Consider the following 21,473-nt stretch of genomic DNA (forward strand, 5'->3'; position numbering starts at 1 on the left):
AAAATAAAATGACGCTCCAAGCAAAACACATATCATGTGGTGAATAAAAATATAGCTCCGAGTAAAATTACCGATGAACGAAGACGAAAGAGGGGATGCCTTCCGGGGCATCCCCAAGCTTAGGCTTTTGGTTGTCCTTGAATATTACCTTGGGGTGCCTTGGGCATCCCCAAGCTTAGGCTCTTGCCACTCCTTATTCCATAGTCCATTGAATCTTCACCCAAAACTTGAAAACTTCACAACACAAAACTTAACAGAAAACTCGTAAGCTCCGTTAGTATAATAAAATAAATCACCACTTAGGTACTGTTGTGAACTCATTATAAATTCATATTTGTGTAATATCTACTGTATTCCAACTTCTCTATGGTTCATACCCTCCGATACTACTCATAGATTCATCAAAATAAGCAAACAACACATAGAAAACAGAATCTGTCAAAAACAGAACAGTCTGTAGTAATATGTTGGTTTAGAATACTCCTGTAACTCCAAAAATCCTGAGAAATTATGAAGTCCTAGGAAATTTGTTTATTAATCTAGTGCAAGTGGAATTGGTATTTTATCGCTCTCTGGTAAAAAATGAAAATTATTCTCGTGAGCGCATACTTTCTGTTTTTTACAGCAAGATCAAATAACAATCACCCAAGAAGATCCTAAAGGCTTTACTTGGCACAAAAACTAATTAAAACATAAAACCACATCTAAACAGAGGCTAGATGAATTATTTATTACTAAACAGGAAAAAAAAGCAGGGAACAAAAATAAAATTGGGTTGCCTCCCAACAGGCGCTATCGTTTAACGCCCCTAGCTTGGCATGGTGATTTAAATGATGCTCACATAAAAGATAAGAATTGTAACATAAAGAGAGCATCATGAAGAATATTACTAGCACATTTAAGTCTAACTCACTTCCTATGCATTAGGGATTTTATGAGCAAACAACTTGTGGGAACAAGAATCAACTTGCATAGGAAGGTAAAACAAGGATAACTTCAAGATTTTCAACACATAGAGAGGAAACTTGATATTATTGCAACTCCTACAAGCATATATGTAGCGAAAAGACCTCAAACAGTCTGATCTCTGTGCATCGGTGTCATCCCTGGATCGGTAATGCTGACATGCACAGTACTTGAGGATTTATAACAGAGTAGCAATCACACACTTATTACATCAAATGTCTCAAAAGAGAACTTATTACAATAAATATGGCTTAAGGCCATCTAAAGCGATAACAGTGAAAGTCTTGGAAGATGAAGTGAGTCCATCAACTCCAACAGCATCACCGAGTGAAAGACAACGACCTATGGCTCCTTACTCGTCGTCTGAAAAGTCTGCAACATGAACGTTGCAGCTCGAAATGGGTCAGCACATGGAATAAGCAGGCAAGGTAACACATAGAGAGTAATGAACAGAAATAATTGCTATCACTACATGCATATTTGGTTGGTGGTAAGCTCTATGGTTACAGTTTTGCATAAAGCCAATTTTTCCCTACAACAAAGGAATAAATTTTATTTAACTATCATGGTGGTTGTTAAACATTGAGAAGGTTCCTCCAACTCAATCCCAATTAAACATCATCATTAACCCAATCAAATTATATTAAGGGTGATGAGATCAACATGATAATCCAAGAACCAGATACTCAAGATGTCCATAACCGGGGACACGGCTAACCATGATTAGTTTGTACACTCTTCAGAGGTTTGTGCACGTTTCCCCACAAGACTCAAATACATCCATGGTCGGAGATTCGAGGCACAGTCTTTCTGAAGCATTAACTCTCTACTCTGGATAGACAGTACCACCTACAGCCCACTACATCTGCTAGTCTACCTCTTCGAGAGCTTCACACAACTTACTCAACTATGCTAGAGCCCATTCTGCACACGGAAGTTTCTAGCATGAATAATCTTATGATCCCTTTGAGCCTGGGTGGCGGGCCATAGGATGATCACACGATTCCTCCGGGATATCCTAGGACAACACTGGATTCTCTAGGTGCCCACGAGTAATCCACCCAGATGTGTATTTAAGTTGCCACCTTAAGTTGAACCATTAATTAGCAACTCACATCTGTCATGAAAACACTCAAACCCAATCCATGTCTATGAGCATAACATAACAATATAAGCAACGTAGAAGTAACTCCCATAGGGATGAAAATAAACAGGTGAATAGGTACTACCTCATCAACTTCCCAAAACCCACAATTTAATCAGATCCTAACCATGCAATTGTTTGAGGATTGATCTAATGCAATAAAACTGGGTAGTAAAGGGGTATGATCAAAGTGTTACTTGCCTTGCTGATGATCCGTGAAACCTAGAGACTCGTAGTAGCACGCTTCGCACTTCAGGTACTGTATCGCAAACAAACAAGCATACAATAAGCACTCAACTAGAAGCATGGGTAAAACTCAAATAAGAAGTCTAACCAGAAAGTACTACTTAAGAACTCCGGTTTGCAAAAAGAATCAAACCAAACGAAGCTACGAAACTCAAACTGTGAAAAAACAAGATCCATTTACTAATATGGACTTAAGTCAAATTTTATAGTAGCAAAATCTTGTTTAAGTTGGTAAAACAGAAACATGGCTTCGAAACGAAGATCTAGGCACTTGAATCGCCCGATTTCGATAAACGAGCGAAAAGTTATACTAGAACGAAGATTAGGGCAGAAATCGCGATCGAAAATAATCACGGAAAAACCCTGGAAAAAGAAAAACTGACGAACAGGCTAATGAACGAACGTTCGTTGTCTGCGGTTAACGGGTGAAAACCGTTTGTTAAAACGAACGTATGAACGGGCGTTCGCTAAATAATTAAACCGGGGAAAAAACCAAACCGATCTAGATCTAGGGTTTCGAAAAAAAACCGATCGGTTTTTTGACAAAAACCTGCGGTGGCAGCGGCTACCTCGTCGGCGGCGGGGTCAGTGGCGGCGTCAAGCGGCTCCGGCGGCGAGCGGCTCCGGTGGCGGCGGGCGGCTTCGGCGGTGGCATGACGGGGCGGCGCGTGCGGCGGCGGTGGCGAGCGGCTCCGGCGGCGGCGCGTGGCGGCGGCTGTGGCGCGTGGCTCCGGCGGCGGCACTAGGGTTAGGGTTCGGGATGGGGTGGGCTGGCGGCTCGGGCCTTCGGCTTATAACGGCCGCCCGGGTGCAGTGTCCAGGTCGGACACGGCCCGGTAAGTCGGTTGACTTAAAAAAATATAATTCCGCGCAGAAAAACGAAGAAAAGAAATACTAAACGGACTCCAAAAATCCTAAAATAAAATTTCCCCGTTCTCTAAAAATCTAATGGACAAGGTGATCATTTATTTGGGCCTCTAATGCAATTTTGAAAAATGCATTCTTTTCCTAATTCAAATAAAATAATGACAAAACTCCGAATAAAATCTTATTTGATTTTAATATTAAATCTCCAATATTTATTTATTTTGGGGAATTCATTTTATCCCCTCTCTTTTATTTTTCATAAGATAAATATTCGAAGAGAAAATAATTAAAATCAAACGATCCTCTTTTCAAAATTTGAGAAACTCAAATATGAAAATAACGAAATCCCCAACTCTCTCCGTGGGTCATTGAGTTGCGTAGAGTTTCTAGGACCAAGCCAAAATGCAATAAAATATGATATGCAATGATGATCTAGTGCATAACATTCCTAATTGGAAATTTTGGATGTTACAAACCTACCCCCTTAAGATGAATCTTGCCCTTGAGATTCGGGTTGGCTAGAAAATAGGTGAGGGTGATCCTTCCGTAGGTCTTCCTCTCGTTCCCAGGTGGCTTCATCCTCGGTATGGTGGCTCCACCGAACTTTGCAGAACTTGCATCCTCGGTATGGTGGCTCCACCGAACTTTGCAGAACTTGATAACCTTGTTGCGTGTGACTTAGCTGGCAAACTCAAGAATCTTGACTGGTTTCTCCTCGTAGGTCAAATCAGTATCCAACTGAATCGATTCCAGTGGCACTGTATCTCTCAGAGGAATATCAGCCATCTCTACGTGGCACTTCTTCAACTGAGAAACATGGAACACATCGTGAACTCCTGACAATCCTTCGGGCAATTCCAACTTGTAAGCAAGTTCTCCCATACGTTCCAAAACCTTGTATGGTCCCACAAAATGTGGCGCTAACTTTCCCTTAACTCCAAAACGCTTCACTCCTCGAAGTGGTGATACCCGAAGAACACTCTATCTCCGACTTCGTAAACTGTCTCCTTGCATTTAGAATCCGCATAGCTCTTCTGCCTGGACTGGGATACCTTGAGTCTATTTCGTATCAGTTTAACCTTCTCTTCAGACTCTTTGATTAAATCTGGTCCAAACAACTGACGGTCTCCAACTTAATCCCACAATAATGGTGTCCTGCACCTCCTTCCGTACAATGCTTCGAAAGGGGCCATCTTCAAACTGGCTTCATAGCTGTTGTTGTAAGAGAACTCTACATAGGCAAGTTGTGGTCCCAACTAGATCCATAGTCTAGCGCACAAGCTCTCAACATGTCTTCCAGAATCTGATTGACTCTCTCAGTCTGTCCATCCGTCTGTGGGTGAAAGGCTGTATTGAACTCTAGCATGGTTCCCAAAGTCTCATGCAACTGATTCCAAAATTTCGAGGTAAACTGGTTCCTCTATCTGATACAATGGTCCTCGGAACTCCATGTAGACATATGATCCTGGTCATGTAAATCTTTGCCAACTTAGCACTGGTATAGGTGGTCTTCACTGGGATGAAATGAGCTACCTTCGTTAAACGATCGACTACAACCCATATCGATTCATAGCCTGAACGAGTCCTGGGTAATCCCGTGATAAAGTCCATGCCTAGTTTATCCCACTTCCATTCGGGTATAGGCAATGGCTGTAACAATCCAGCTGGCTTCTGATGTTCTGCCTTAACTCTCTAACATACATCACAAACTGCTACATACTCTGCAATATCATTCTTCATTCCGGTCCACTAGAAAGTATCCTTCAAATCCAGATACATCTTGGTATTTCTTGGGTGAATCGAATACGGCGAATCGTGGGCCTCTTGCAGAATCAACTTCCTGATCTCCGAATCATTTGTCACATATACGCGATCCTCAAACCATAGGGTATCGTGCTCGTCCTCACGAAATCCCTTAGCTTTTCCTTTGCTCATCCTCTCTTTTATCTCGGCAATATCCTTGTCCGTCTTCTGAGCTTCACTGATCTTATCCATCAAAGTAGACTGAATCTCCAATGCTGCTACATAACCCTTCGGAACTATTTCCAAACATAGCTCACGACGATCCTCTGCTAACACCTTGGGTAACTCTCTGGTCATGAGTGTATTGACATGAATCTTGCGGCTCAACGCATCGGCTACTACGTTAGCCTTTCCGGGATGATAATGCAACTTCATATCATAATCCTTGATGAGCTCCAACCATCTCCTTTGCCTAAGATTCAACTCCTTCTGCGTGAAGATATACTTCAAACTCTTGTGATCCGTGTACACCTCACAATGGTTTCCGATGAGAAAATGTCTCCATGTCTTCAACGCATGCACTACGGCTGCTAACTCCAAATCATGGGTAGCATAATTTAACTTATGGGATTTAAGCTGTCGTGAGGCATAAGAAACAACTCTTCCTTCCTGCATAAGCACTGCTCCAAGTCCTTGACGAGAAGCGTCGCAATACACCTGGTAATCCTTGCGTTGATCTGGGAGAATCAACACTGGAGATGTAACCAAGCGTTTCTTCAACTCTTGAAAACTGGTCTCACATTCCTCAATCCATTTAAACTTAGTGTCCTTCTTCAACAACTCTGTCATGAGCTTTGCAATCTTCGAGAAATTCTCAATGAACCTTCTGTAGTATCCTGCGAGTCCAAGAAAACTCTGGATCTCTCCAACTAACGTGGGTGCTTCCCAGTTTGTCACAGTGATGACCTTGGTAGGGTCTACGGCTATTCCTTCTCCGGATATAACATGTCTGAGGAATCCAACCTCCTTCAACCAAAACTCACACTTGCTGAACTTGGCATATAGCTGATGTTCGCTGAGCTTCCCAAGTACCAAACGGAAATGCTCCCTATGCTCCTCTTCGTTCTTCGAGTAGACCAGAATATCGTCGATGAACACCACGACTAACTTATCCAAAAACTCCATAAACACCTTGTTCATCATGTTCATAAAATAGGCAGATGCGTTAGTCAGACCAAATGACATAACGGTATACTCATATTGCCCGTACCTTGTGGTAAAAGCTGTCTTAGGTATATCCTACTCTCGAATCTTCAGCTGGTGATACCCTAATCGCAGATCGATCTTGGAAAACACCTTAGCTCCTTGTAGCTGGTCAAACAAATCATTTATCATCGGTAGTGGGCACTTGTTCTTGATCATCACTTCATTCAATCCTCGATAATCAACAACCATCCTCAACGATCCATCCTTCTTCTCCACTAGAAGCACTGGTGATCCCCAAGGTGACGAGCTTGGGCGAATATAGCCTTTATTCAACAACTCCTTAATCTGCTTCTTAATTTCCTCTAAATCCTTAGTGGGCATCCTGTACGGTCTCTTAGATATTGGCCCTGTGCCTGGAAAAAGCTCGATCAAAAACTCAATGTCTCTATCCGGTGCCATGCCTGGTAACTCTTCTGGAAATACATCCGGGAAATCCTTCACTACTGGTACTTCCTCCTGTACAACTCCTGATAAGGAATTCACTTGAGTCCTATTCGGCACATGCCGGGATACATACTTGATCCCTCTTCCTTCTGGGGTGGTAAGCAAAATCGACTTACTAGCACAGTCAATGTTCCCTCCATACTTTGATAACCAATCCATGCCTAATATCACATCCAGTCCTTGTGACTCCAATACTATTAGGTCTGAGGGGAACACGTAGCTACCAATCCTTAATGGTAACCGATCACACCATAGGCTAGCTATATACTCTGCTCCTGGCGAGGTTACTAACATGGGTGTCCTAAGGGCTTGGGTTGGCAGTTTAAACTTTTCCACAAATCCCCTTGATATGTATGGATGCAATGCACCAGTATAAAAAAGAACGATTGCAGTAAATGACTTAATCATAAACTTACCTATTACTGCATCCGGTTGCGCTTCAACCTCCTCCACGTTCACGTGGTTCACTTGTCCCCTGTTGAAAGGGTTGGGCTTCTTCCCAAAGCTTCCATTGCCATTCCCATTCTTTGCTTCAGAACATTCCGTGGCATAATGTCCATTCTTCCCGTACTTGAAGCAAGTAATGTGACTTAGATCCTTCTTGGCGGGCGTTGCCGGGTTGGTACGGTTCTGGCTGTTGCTTCCTCCATTACCATTCCCATTCCTGGGGCCACTATGGTTGTGCAAAATTCCTCCATTGTGATTGTGACCTCCATGGTTATGTTGAAGGGGTCCTCCCGAGTTTGGGATAAAATAGGGTCTCTGCTGAGCTCCAGAATTGTACTTCCCTTGTCCATACTTCCTCTTGCGGTTGTCAATCTGCTGCTGCTTCCCTTCAATCATGAGAGATCTATCTACCAACTCCTGGTAGTTATTGAAAGTTTCCACCATCAACTGCATGCTCAGCTCATCATTCAGTCCTTCCAGGAACTTCTCCTGCTTCGCGGCATCTGTGGCAACATCATCTGTGACATAAAGTACTAGCTTACTAAAGTCATCCACATACTGGCCAACGGTGCGTCCTCCTTGGCGTAAGTTGCGAAACTCGCGCTTCTTCATGGCCATAGCTCCCGCTGATACATGGGCGGTACGGAATGCTTGCTGAAACTGCTGCCAAGTGACATTGGCTATAGGAAAAGTGGCTGTGTAATTCTCCCACCATGAGGATGCTGGTCCATCCAATTGGTGCGCGGCAAAACGCACCTTCTTAGCATCTGTGCAACATGCAGTGGTCAACTCCCTTCCAATCTTGCGGAGCCAATCATCTGCAACTATCGGCTCGGTGCTACTGGAAAACACCGGCGGCTGCAACCTCAGAAAACGGGTTGTTGTTGTTGTTGTTATTGTTCTAGAATAGAATGAGGTCTAGTGAGAAAGCACTACCCATATGCACATGATACAAACACAATCATATCACTTCAATCAATTCAAATAAGGGCATACAATCGGTCTAACTATCGTTACAAAAGTGCTCGGTCTAATCTATATACATGGGGGAATACTACTACTGATATGGTGGTCGACTAGAAAAATTGATCGGTGGAAGACTCCACAATATCTGCTCCAGCTTCATCAACAAAGTCATCATTGCTATCGTCGGGGTCCGAGTCGGTGTCGTCGATGATGATGTAGTTCTTCGGGCAAGTGGAATCATCGTCTTCTCCTCCTGGCGCGGGGTCTCCCATGAATACTTCTAGCTTCCTTGTCAGATCGTCATTCTTCTCCACTAGTATCATCATTTCCTCCTCGTATCCATCGCGTGTAGACTTGAGTTCTTCCTCCAGCTCCATGATCCTGGTCATTGCCTTCTTCAGATCTATCATGCCTGCGCTCATCCGGTTCTCTTGGTGATGAATGTGCTGACTTAACTCCTGGATGAAAGCTGCAATGGACCTATCCTTCCTGGTGCTGATCATCTCCCATTGCTCATCTCGGTGCCCACAAATCTGGTAGATAGTATCCTTGAGATCCTTGTGGTAAAATTCTCCAATGTGTCCCATGGTGATGTGGGCTGCCATGCTCTTGCCTAGACTCCAGGTTGGTGCATCAAAGGAAAACTCTATGGGCTCAGTGACTGGCGCGAACGTCCTTCCTGGAACTTGAACTCGAATCATCCAGCGCTCCTGTTCTAGTAAAGTGGTGTTGTAGGTCCCGGTAAAGCTTGGTATTCCGATGTTCAGGTATCTAGTAACTTCCTTGAAGTGTCGTCCAAAAGGTGTATCTTCATCCGGTTGAGTGAACTTGTTCCTTGCATCCGCCATCCTAAAGACTAGAAAAGGGAGAAGAGAGTACTGATCTAGGGTTTTATCTTAGTAGTCGTGTCCTACAGTCAGCGTGTGCTCTGATACCATCCTGTAGCGACCAGACCTCAAACAGTCTGATCTCTGTGCATCAGTGTCATCCCTGGATCGGTAATGCTGACACGCACAGTACTTGAGGATTTATAACAGAGTAGCAATCACACACTTATTACATCGAATGTCTCAAAAGAGAACTTATTATAATAAATATGGCTTAAGGCCATCTAAAGTGATAACAACGGAAGGCTTGGAACATGAAGTGAGTCCATCAACTCCAACAACATCACTGAGTGAAAGACAATGACCTATGGCTCCTTACTCGTCGTCTGAAAATTCTGCAACATGAACGTTGCAGCCTGAAATGGGTCAGCACATGGAATATGCTCGCAAGGTAACACATAGAGAGTAATGAACAGAAATAATAGCTATCACTACATGCATATTTGGCTGGTGGTAAGCTCTATGGTTACAGTTTTGCATAAAGTCAAATTTTCCCTACAACAAAGGAATAAATTTTATTTTACTATCATGGTGGTTGTTAAACATTGAGAAGGTTCCTCCAACTCAATCCCAATTAAACATCATCATTAAACTAATCAAATTATATTAAGGGTGATGAGATCAACATGATAATCCAAGAACTAGATACTCAAGATGTCCATAACCGGGGACACGGCTAACCATGATTAGTTTGTACACTCTATAGAGGTTTGCGCACTTTTCCCCACAAGACTGAAATACATCCATGGTCGGAGATTCGAGACACATTCTTTCTGAAGCATTAACTCTCTACTCTGGATAGACAGTACCACCTACAACCCACTACATCTGCTAGTCTACCTCTTCGAGAGCTTCACGCAACTTACTCAACTATGCCAGAGCCCATAATGGCTTGTGATTGGTGAAGGAAATATGCCCTAGAGGAAATAATAAAGTTATTATTTATTTCCTTATATCATGATAAATGTTTATTATTAATGCTAGAATTGTATTAACCGGAAACATAATACATGTGTGAATACATAGACAAACAGAGTGTCACTAGTATGCCTCTACTTGACTAGCTCGTTGATCAAAGATGGTTATGTTTCCTAACCATAGACATGAGTTGTCATTTGATTAACGGGATCACATCATTAGGAGAATGATGTGATTGACTTGACCCATTCCGTTAGCTTAGCACTTGATCGTTTAGTTTGTTGCTATTGCTTTCTTCATGGCTTATACATGCTCCTATAACTATGAGATTATGCAACTCCCATTTACCGGAGGAACACTTTGTGTGCCACCAAACGTCACAACGTAACTGGGTGATTATAAAGGTGCTCTACAGGTGTCTCCGAAGGTACTTGTTGGGTTGGCGTATTTTGAGATTAGGATGTGTCACTCCGATTGTCGGAGAGGTATCTCTGAGCCCTCTCGGTAATGCACATCACATAAGCCTTGCAAGCATTGCATCTAATGAGTTAGTTGCGGGATGATGTATTACAGAATGAGTAAAGAGACTTGCCGGTAACGAGATTGAACTAGGTATTGAGATACCGACGATCGAATCTCGGGCAAGTAACATACCGATGACAAAGGGAACAACGTATGTTGTTATGCGGTTTGACCAATAAAGATCTTCGTAGAATATGTGGGAGCCAATATGAACATCCAGGTTCCGCTATTGGTTTTTAACCGGAGACATGTCTCGGTCATGTCTACATAGTTCTTGAACCCGTAGGGTCCGCACCCTTAATGTTTCGATGATGGTTATATTATGAGTTTATATGTTTTGATGTACCGAAGGTTGTTTGGAGTCCCGGATGTGATCCTGGACATGACGAGGAGTCTCGAAATGGTCGAGACATGAATATTGATATATTGGAAGCCTACGTTTGGATATCGGAAGTGTTCCGGGTGAAATCAGGATTTTACCGGAGTACTGGGAGGTTACCGGAACCCCCCGGGAGGTAAATGGGCCTTAGTGGGCCTTTACGGAGAAGAGGAGAGGCGGCCAGGGCTGGGCCGCATGCCCCTCCCCCTAGTCCGAATAGGACAAGGAGAGGGGGGCGACGCCCCCCTTTCCTTCTCTCCCTCCTCTTTCCCCCTCCCGAATCCTATTCCAACTAGGAAAAGGGGGGAGTCCTACTCCCGGTAGGAGTAGGACTCCTCCTGGCGCGCCCTCTCCCTGGCCGGCCGCACCCCCCTTGCTCCTTTGTATACGGGGGCAGGGGGGCACCCCATAGAGACAACAATTGATCAAGTTGATCTTTTAGCCGTGTGCGGTGCCCCCCTCCACCATAGTCCACCTCGATATTACTGTAGCGGTGCTTAGGCGAAGCCGTGCGTCGGTGGAACATCAACATCGTCACCACACCGTCATGCTGACAAAACTCTCCCTCAACACTCGGCTGGGTCGGAGTTCGAGGGACATCATCAGGCTGAACGTGTGCTGAACTCGGAGGTGCCGTGCGTTCGGTACTTGATCGGTCAAATCGTGAAGACGTACGACTACATCAACCGCGTTGTGCTAACGCTTCCGCTTTCGGTCTATGAGGGTACGTGGACAACACTCTCCCCTCTCGTTGCTATGCATCACCATGATCTTGCGTGTGCGTCGGAATTTTTTTGAAATTACTTCGTTCCCCAACAGTGGCATCCGAGCCAGGTTTTATGCGTAGATGTCATATGCATGAGTAGAACACAAGTGAGTTGTGGGCGATATAAGTCATACTGCTTACCAACATGTCATACTTTGATTCGGCGGTATTGTTGGATGAAGCGGCCCGGACCAACATTACGTGTACGCTTACGCGAGACTGGTTCTACCGACGTGCTTTGCACAAAGGTGGCTGGCGGGTGTCAGTTTCTCCAACTTTAGTTGAACCAAGTGTGGCTACGCCCGGTCCTTGCAAAGGTTAAAACAACACCAACTTGACAAACTATCGTTGTGGTTTTGATGTGTAGGTAAGAACGGTTCTTGCTAAGCCCGTAGCAGCCACATAAAATTTGCAACAACAAAGTAGAAGACGTCTAACTTGTTTTTGCAGGGCATGTTGTGATGTGATATGGTCGAGACATGATGCTAAATTTTATTGTATGAGATGATCATGTTTTGTAACCGAGTTATCGGCAACTGGCAGGAGCCATATGGTTGTCGCTTTATTGTATGCAATGCAATTGCCCTGTAATGCTTTACTTTATCACTAAGCGGTAGCGATAGTCATGGAAGCATAAGTTCGGCGAGACGACAACGATGCTACGATGGAGATCAAGGTGTCGCGCCGGTGATGATGGTGATCATGACAGTGCTTCGGAGATGGAGATCACAAGCACAAGATGATGATGGCCATATCATATCACTTATATTGATTGCATGTGATGTTTATCTTTTATACATCTTATCTTGCTTTGTTTGACGGTAGAATTATAAGATGATCTCTCACTAAATTTCAAGATAAAAAGTGTTCTCTCTAAGTATGCACCATTGCCAAAGTTCGTTGTGCCCAGACACCACGTGATGATCGGGTGTGATAAGCTCTACATCCATCTACAACGAGTGCAAGCCAGTTTTGCACACGCAGAATACCCAGGTTAAACTTGACGAGCCTAGCATATGCAGATATGGCCTCGGAACACTGAGACCGAATGGTCGAGCGTGAATCATATAGTAGATATGATCAACATAGTGATGTTCACCATTGAAAACTACTCCATTTCACGTGATGATCGGCTATGGTTTAGTTGATTTGGATCACATGATCACTTAGAGGATTAGAGGGATGTATTTCTAAGTGGGAGTTCTTAAGTAATATGATTAATTGAACTTAAATTTATCATGAACTTAGTCCTGGTAGTATTAGCATATCTATGTTGTAGATCAATAGCTCGCGTTTAGCTCCCCTGTTTTATTTTTGATATGTTCCTAGAGAAAACTAAGTTGAAAGATGTTAGTAGCAATGATGCGGATTGGATCCGTGATCTGAGGTTTATCCTCATTGTTGCACAAAAGAATTATGTCCTTGATGCACCGCTAGGTGACAAACCTATTGCAGGAGCAGATGCAGATGTTATGAACGTTTAGCTAGCTCAATATGATGACTACTTGATAGTTTAGTGCACCATGCTTAAACGGCTTAGAATCGGGACTTCAAAGACGTTTTGAACGTCATGGACCATATGAGATGTTCCAGGAGTTGAAGTTAATATTTCAAGCAAATACCCGAGTTGAGAGATATGAAGTCTCCAACAAGTTCTATAGCTAAAAGATGGAGGAGAATAGCTCAAGCAGTGAGCATGTGCTCAGATTGTCTGGGTACTACAATCGCTTGAATCGAGTGGGAGTTAATCTTCCAGATAAAATAGTGATTGACAGAATTCTCTAGTCACCATCACCAAGTTAGTAGAACTTCGTGATGAGCTATAATATGCAAGGGATAACGGAAACGATTCCCAAGCTCTTCGTGATGCTGAAATCGACGAAGGTAGAAATCAAGAAAAGCATCAAGTGTTGATGGTAAACAAAACCACTAGTTTCAAGTAAAGGGGCAAAGCGAAGAAAGGGGAACTTCAAGAAGAACGGCAAACAAGTTGCTGCTCAAGTGAAAAAACCCAAGTCTGGACCTAAGCCTGAAACTGAGTGCTTCTACTGCAAAGGGACTGGTCATTGGAAGCGGAACTACCCCAAGTAATTGGCGGATAAGAAGGATGGCAAAGTGAACATAGGTATATTTGATATACATGTTATTGATGTGTACTTTACTAATGTTTATAGCAACCCCTCAGTATTTGATACTAGTTCAGTTGCTAAGAATAGTACCTCGAAACAGGAGTTGCAGAATGAACAGAGACTAGTTAAGGGTGAAGTGACGATGTGTATTGGAAATGGTTCCAAGATTGATATGATCATCATTGCACACTCCCTATACTTTCGGGATTAGTGTTAAACCTAAAATAAATGTTATTTAGTGTTTGCGTTGAGCATAAATATGATTGGATCATGTTTATTGCAATACGGTTATTCATGTAAGTTAGAGAATAATTGTTGTTCTGTTTACATGAATAAAACCTTCTATGGTCATACACCCAATGAAAATGGTTTGTTGGATCTCAATCGTGGTGTTACACATTTTCATAATATTGAAGCCAAAAGATGCAAAGTTAATAATGATAGTGCAACTTATTTGTGGCACTGCCGTTTAGGTCATATTGGTGTAAAGCGCATGAAGAAAATCCATGCTGATGGGCTTTTGGAATCACTTGATTATGAATCAGTTGATGCTTGCGAACCATGCCTCATGGGCAAGATGACTAAGACTCCGTTCTCCGGAACAATGGAGCGAGCAACAAATTTGTTGGAAATCATACATACTGATGTATGTGGTCCGATGAATATTGAGGCTCGCGGCAGGTATCATTATTTTCTGATCTTCACGGATGATTTGAGCAGATATGAGTATATCTACTTGATGAAACACAAGTCTAAAACATTTGAAAAGTTCAAAGAATTTCAGAGTGAAGTGGAGAATCATCATAACAAAAATAAAAGTTTCTACGATATGATCGCAGAAGTAAAATATTTGAGTTAAAGAGTTTGGCCTTCAGTTAAAAAAATGTGAAATAGTTTCACTACTCACGCCACCTGGAACACCACAGTGTAATGGTGTGTCCGAACGTCATAACCGTACTTTATTAGATATAGTGCGATCTATGATGTCTCTTACCGATCTACCACTATCGTAATGGGGTTACGCATTAGAGACAACTACATTCATGTTAAATAGGGCACCATCTAAATCCGTGGAGATGACACCGTATGAGCTGTGGTTTGGCGAGAAACCTAAGCTATCGTTTCTTAAAGTTTGGGACTGCGATGCTTATGTGAAAAAGTTTCAACATGATAAGCTCGAACCCAAATCGGAGAAGTAAATCTTCATAGGATACCCAAAAGAAACTGTTGGGTACACCTTCTATCACAGATCCGAAGGCAAGATATTCGTTGCTGAGAATGGATCCTTTCTAGAGAAGGATTTTCTCTCGAAAGAAGTGAGTGGGAGGAAAGTGGAACTTGATAAGGTAATTGTACCTTCTCCCGAATTGGAAGATAGTTCATCACAGAAATCAGTTCCAGTGATGTCTACACCAACAAGAGAGGAAGCTAATGATGATGATCATGAAACTTCAGATCAAGTTACTACAGAACTTCGTAGATCAACCAGAGTGAGATCCGCACCAGAGTGGTACGGTAATCCTGTTCTGGAGTTCATGTTACTTGACCATGACGAACCTACGAACTATAAGGAAGCGATGATGAGCCCAGATTCCGCAAAATGGTTTAAGGCCATGAAATCTGAGATGGGATCCATGTATAAGAACAAAGTATGGACTTTGATTGACTTGCCCGATGATTGGTGAGCCATTGAGATTAAATGGATCTTCAAGAGGGAGATGGACGCTGATAGTAGTGTTACTATCTACAAAGCTAGAATTGTCGCAAAAGGTTTTCGACAAGTTCAAGGTGTTGACTACGATGAGAGTTTCTCACTCGTATCTATGCTTAAGTCTGTCTGAATCATGTTGGCAATTGCCGCATTTTATGAAACTGGCAAATGGATAAACAAAACTGCATTCCTTAATGGATTTATTAAAGAAGAGTTGTATATGATGCAACCAGAAGGTTTTGTCAATCCTAAAGGTACTAACAAAATATGCAAGCTCCAGCGATCCATCTATGGATGGGTGCAAGCATCTCGGAGTTGGAATATACGCTTTGATAAGTTGATCAAAGCATATAGTTTTATACAGGCTTGCGGTGAAGCCTGTATTTACAAGAAAGTGAGTGGGAGCACTACAACATTTCTGATAAGTATATGTGAATGACATATTGTTGATCAGAGATAATGTAGAATTATTCTGCAAAGCATAAAGGAATGTTTGAAAGGAGTTTTTAAAGAAAGACCTCGGTGAAGCTGCTTACATATTGAGCATCAAGATCTATAGAGATAGATCAAGACGCTTGATAAGTTTTTCAATGAGAACATACCTTGACAAGTTTTTGAAGTAGTTTAAAATGGAACAGTGAAAGAAGGAATTCTTGCCTGTGTTACAAGGTGTGAAGTTGAGTAAGACTCAAAACCCGACCATGGCAGAAGATAGAGAGAGAATGAAAGTCATTCCCTATGCCTCAGCCATAGGTTCTATAAAGTATGCCATGCTGTGTACCAGACCTATTGTATACCCTGCCATGAGTTTGGCAAGGGAGTACAATAGTGATCTAGGAGTAGATCACTGGACATTGGTCAAAATTATCCTTAGTTGAATAAGGACATGTTTCTCGATTATGGAGGTGACAAAAGGTTCGTCGTAAAGGGTTACGTCGATGCAAAATTTGACACTGATCCACATGACTCTAAATCTTAATCTGGATACATATTCAAAGTGGGAGAAATTAGCTAGAGTAGCTCCGTGCAGAGCATTGTTGACATAGAAATTTGCAAAATACTTACGGATCTGAATGTGGCAGACCCGTTGACTAAACTTCTCTCACAAGCAAAACATGATCACACCTTAGTACTCTTTGGGTGTTAATCACATAGCGATGTGAACTAGATTATTGACTCTAGTAAACCTTTTGGGTGTTGGTCACATGTCGATGTGAACTATGGGTGTTAATCACATGGTGATGTGAACTATTGGTATTAAATCACATGGCGATGTGAACTAGATTATTGACTCTAGTGCAAGTGGGAGACTGAAGGAAATATGCCCTAGAGGCAATAATAAAGTTATTATTTATTTCCTTATATCATGATAAATGTTTATTTTTTTGACTGTGCACTGTAGGGGAAAACCCCACAGCCTATCATTTTATTCCAATTGATAAAGTTACAATATGTACAAGTTTATGAAGAATAACCCCAAAGAAAAAGCCTTAACTAAGGTACAACAAGGAGAAATAAAATTACATCAAGGGGGAAGAAAAGTTACCCAACATAATACATGTTTATTATTCATGCTAGAATTCTATTAACCGGATACATAATACATGTGTGAATACATAAACAAACAGAGTGTCACTAGTATGCCTCTACTTGACTAGCTCGTTGATCAAAGATGGTTATGTTTCCTAACCATAGACATGAGTTGTCATTTAATTAACGGGATCACATCATTAGGAGAATGATGTGATTGACTTGACCCATTCCGTTAGCTTAGCACTTGATCGTTTAGTTTGTTGCTATTGCTTTCTTCACTACTTATACATGTTCCTATAACTATGAGATTATGCAACTCCGGTTTACTGGAGGAACACTTTGTGTGCCACCAAACGTCACAACATAACTGGGTGATTATAAAGGTGCTCTACAGGTGTCTCCGAAGGTACTTGTTGGGTTGGTGTATTTCGAGATTAGGATTTGTCACTCCGATTGTCGGAGAGGTATCTCTGGGCCCTCTCGGTAATGCACATCACTTAAGCCTTGCAAGCATTGCAACTAATGAGTTAGTTGCTGGATGATGTATTACGAGGGTACGTGGACAACACTCTCCCCTCTCGTTGCTATGCATCACCATGATCTTGCGTGTGCGTAGGAATTTTTTTGAAATTACTACGTTCCCCAACAGCTGCACACAGAAGTTTCTAGCATGAATAATCTTATGATCCCTTTGATCCTGGGTGGCGGGCCGTAGGATGATCACACGGGTCCTCCTGGATATCCTAGGACAACACTGGATTCTCCAGGTGCCCACGAGCAATCCACCCAGATGTGTAGTTAAGTTGCCACCTTAAGTTGAACCATTAGTTAGCAACTCACATCTGTCATGAAAACACTCAAACCCAATTCACGTCTATGAGCATAGCATAGCAATATAAGCAACATAGAAGTAACTCCCATAGGGTTGAAAATAAACAGGTGAATAGGTTACTACCTCATCTACTTCCCAAAACCCACAATTTAATCAGATCCTAACCATGCAATTGTTTGAGGATTGATCTAATGCAATAAAACTGGGTAGTAAAGGGGTATGATCAAAGTGTTACTTGCCTTGCTGATGATCCATGAAACCTAGAGACTCATAGTAGCACGCTTCGCACTCCGGGTACTCTATCACAAACAAACAAGCATACAATAAGCACTCAACTAGAAGCATGGGTAAAACTCAAATAAGAAGTCTAACCAGAAAGTTCAACTTAAGAACTCCTGTTTGCAAAATTAATCAAACCAAACGAAGCAACGAAACTCAAACTGCGAAAGAAACAAGATCCGTTTACTAATCTGGACTTAAGTCAAATTTTATAGTAGCAAAATCTTGTTTAAGTTGGTTAAACAGAAAGAGGGCTTCAAAACGAAGATCTAGGCGCTTGAATCGCCTGACTCTGATAAACGAACGAAAAGTTATACTAGAACGAAGATTAGGGTAGAAATCGCGATCGAAAATAATCGCGGAAAAACCCTAGAAAAAGAAAAACTAACGAATAGGCTAAAGAACGAACGTTCGTTGTCTGCGGTTAATGGGTGAAAACCGTTCGTTAAAACAAATGTAAGAACAGACGTTCGCTAAATAACTAAATGGAAAAAAACCAAACCGATCTAGATCTAGGGTTTCGAAAAAAAAACCAATCGGTTTTTCGACGAAAACCGGCAGCGGCGGCGGCTACCTCGTCGGCGGCTGGGTCGGTGGCGGCGGTGAGTGGCTCCGGTGGCGGGGTCGGGCGGCGAGGCGGCTCTGGCGGTGGCACGGCACATGCGGCGGCGGTGGCGAGCGGCTCCGGTGGCGGCACGTGGCGGCGGCAGCGGCGGCGGCGGTGGCGCGTGGCTCCGGCAGTGGCGCTAGGGTTAGGGTTCGGGACGAGCTGGGCTGGCGGCTCGGGCCTTCGGCTTATAAAGGCCGCCCGGGCGCAGTGTCCAGGTCAGACATGACCCGGTAAGTCGGTTGACTTTTTTTTAAAACAAGTAATTCCGCGCAGAAAAATGAATAAAAGAAATACTAAACGGACTCCAAAAATCGTGAAATAAATTTTCCCCGTCCTCTAAAAATCTAGCGGACAAGGTGAAAATTTATTTGGGCCTCTAATGCAATTTTGAAAAACACATTTTTTCGTAATTCAAATAAAATAATGAAAAAACTCCGAATAAAATCTTATTTGATTTTAATATTAAATCTCCAATATTTCTTTATTTTGGGAAGTCATTTTATCCTCTCTCTTTTATTTTTCATAAGAGAAATATTTGAATAGAAAGTAATTAAAATCAAACGATCCTCTTTTCAAAATTTGAGAAAACTCAAATATGAAAATAACGAAATCCCCAACTCTCTCCGTGGGTCATTGAGTTGCGTAGAATTTCTAGAATCAAGCCAAAAATGCAATAAAATATGATATGCAATGATGATCTAGTGCATAACATTCCAAATTGGAAATTTGGGATGTTACAATATATTCCTCCCTCATAATAATTTTCAGTAGCATCATGAATGAATTCAACAATATAACTATCACATAAAGCATTCTTTTCATGATCTACAAGCATAGAAAATTTACTACTCTCTACATAAGAAAAATTCTTCTCATTTGGAATAGTAGGATTATCATAAGAAACTCGAATACTATAAATTGTTTCCATATTAAAAGAGTAATGTTCAGAAAAGGGGTAATCATAATCATGACAAGTTTTATATATGTAATCATCACTACTTTTTATAGCATAAGTGTCATCACAATAATCATCATAAGTAGCAACTTTGTTTTCATCATAATCAATTGAAACCTCTTCCAAGATAGTGGAATCATCACTAAATAAAGTCATCACCTCTCCAAATCCACTTTCATAAATGTAATCATCATAAGTATGAGGCATGCTATCATCATAATAAATTTGCATATCAAAACTTGGGAGACTACAAATATCATCTTCATTAAAGATAGCTTCCCCAAACTTGGGACTAACATTAATTGTAGCAAATACATTCTCAAAAACATCATCTTCATCAAACATAGCATCCCCAAGCTTGGGCCTTTTCATATCATAAGCATAATCACTCTCATCATTAATAGTATGGATAGCACCGATAGTATAGCAATTATCATCATCACAAGGAGTAATAGGAGCAACATCATTTGGGAGAGATACCTTTTTACCTTTGCTCCTCCGTCTTTTCATTTTCTTCTTCACATCATGTATGGGTTCAATCCTCTTTCTGGAGCTCCTTATTAATGAGATTGGTTGAATAGAAGGCTCCTCCTCGTTACCTAATTCATCATAAGAAATAATAGGAGAATATTGGGAAGTCTCTTCCCTTTCGTTAGTATTCTCTTCATCTTCTATTTGTTTTATTTTCTTTATGTAATTGGCAATATAAGGATTTTCAATGCAATTCACCGCACAATACATATAAATTTCTTCTAGATCAAAATTAAGAACTCTATGAAGGGCAAATTCTGGAATAACCTTAGATATACGTTTCATTTCTTCATAACCCAAGAGCAAACTAAGTTCATTATGACGTGCAAGGGAAATCAAATCATCACAATTTTTGGACATGATACGATCATGAAACAATTTGCATTGGGTACTGAAATGATCACGTTCATTGCAAAGTTCACAAGTAGGGCCAAGAAAGTTTAAATTTTCAACACAAACATCTAGCCTTTCTTGCAACCATTTAGTTTCCAAATACTTATGCTTCTTGCAGAATCTATCTTCCCTATTTGGTATGTAATTGCAAACTCTATGCACTCCACAAAAATCGACATGCTTATAAGAGATATTTTCGTCATGACTAGTGCAACCATCATTAGTACTACGGATATTCAAGGACTTCATACTAACAACATTGCAATCATGCTCATCATTCAAAGATTTAGTTCCAAACATTTTATAGACTTCTTCTTCTAGCATTTGAGCGCAATTTTCCTTTCCATCATTCTCACGAAAGATATTAAAAAGATGAAGCGTATGAGGCAAACTCAATTCCATTTTTTCTAGTTTTCTTTTATAAACTAAACTAGTGCTAAAAGAAGAAACAAAAAGATTCGATTGCAAGATCTAAAGATATACCTTCAAGCACTCACCTCCCCGGAAACGGCGCCAGAAAAGAGCTTGACGTCTACTACACAATCTTCTTCTTGTAGACATTGTTGGGCCTCCAAGTGCAGAGGTTTGTAGGACAGTAGCAAATTTCCCTCAAGTTGATGACCTAAGGATTATCAACCCGTGGGAGGCGTAGGATGAAGATGGTCTCTCTCAAACAACCCTGCAACCAAATAACATAGAGTCTCTTGTGTCCCCAACACACCTGAGGGAGTCCTGGATTAGGGGGTGTTTGGGTAGCCGGACTATACCTTCAACCGGACTCCTGGACTATGAAGATACAAGATTGAAGACTTTGTCCCGTGTCCGGATGGGACTTTCCTTGGCGTGGAAGGCAAGCTTGGCGATGCGGATATTCAAGATCTCCTACCATTGTAACCGACTCTATGTAACCCTAACCCTATCCGGTGTCTATATAAACCG

Source organism: Triticum urartu, chromosome 2A (genome assembly GCF_056163025.1).
Source record: "Triticum urartu cultivar PI428250 chromosome 2A, HENAU_Tu73, whole genome shotgun sequence".
Classification (NCBI taxonomy): Eukaryota; Viridiplantae; Streptophyta; class Magnoliopsida; order Poales; family Poaceae; genus Triticum; species Triticum urartu.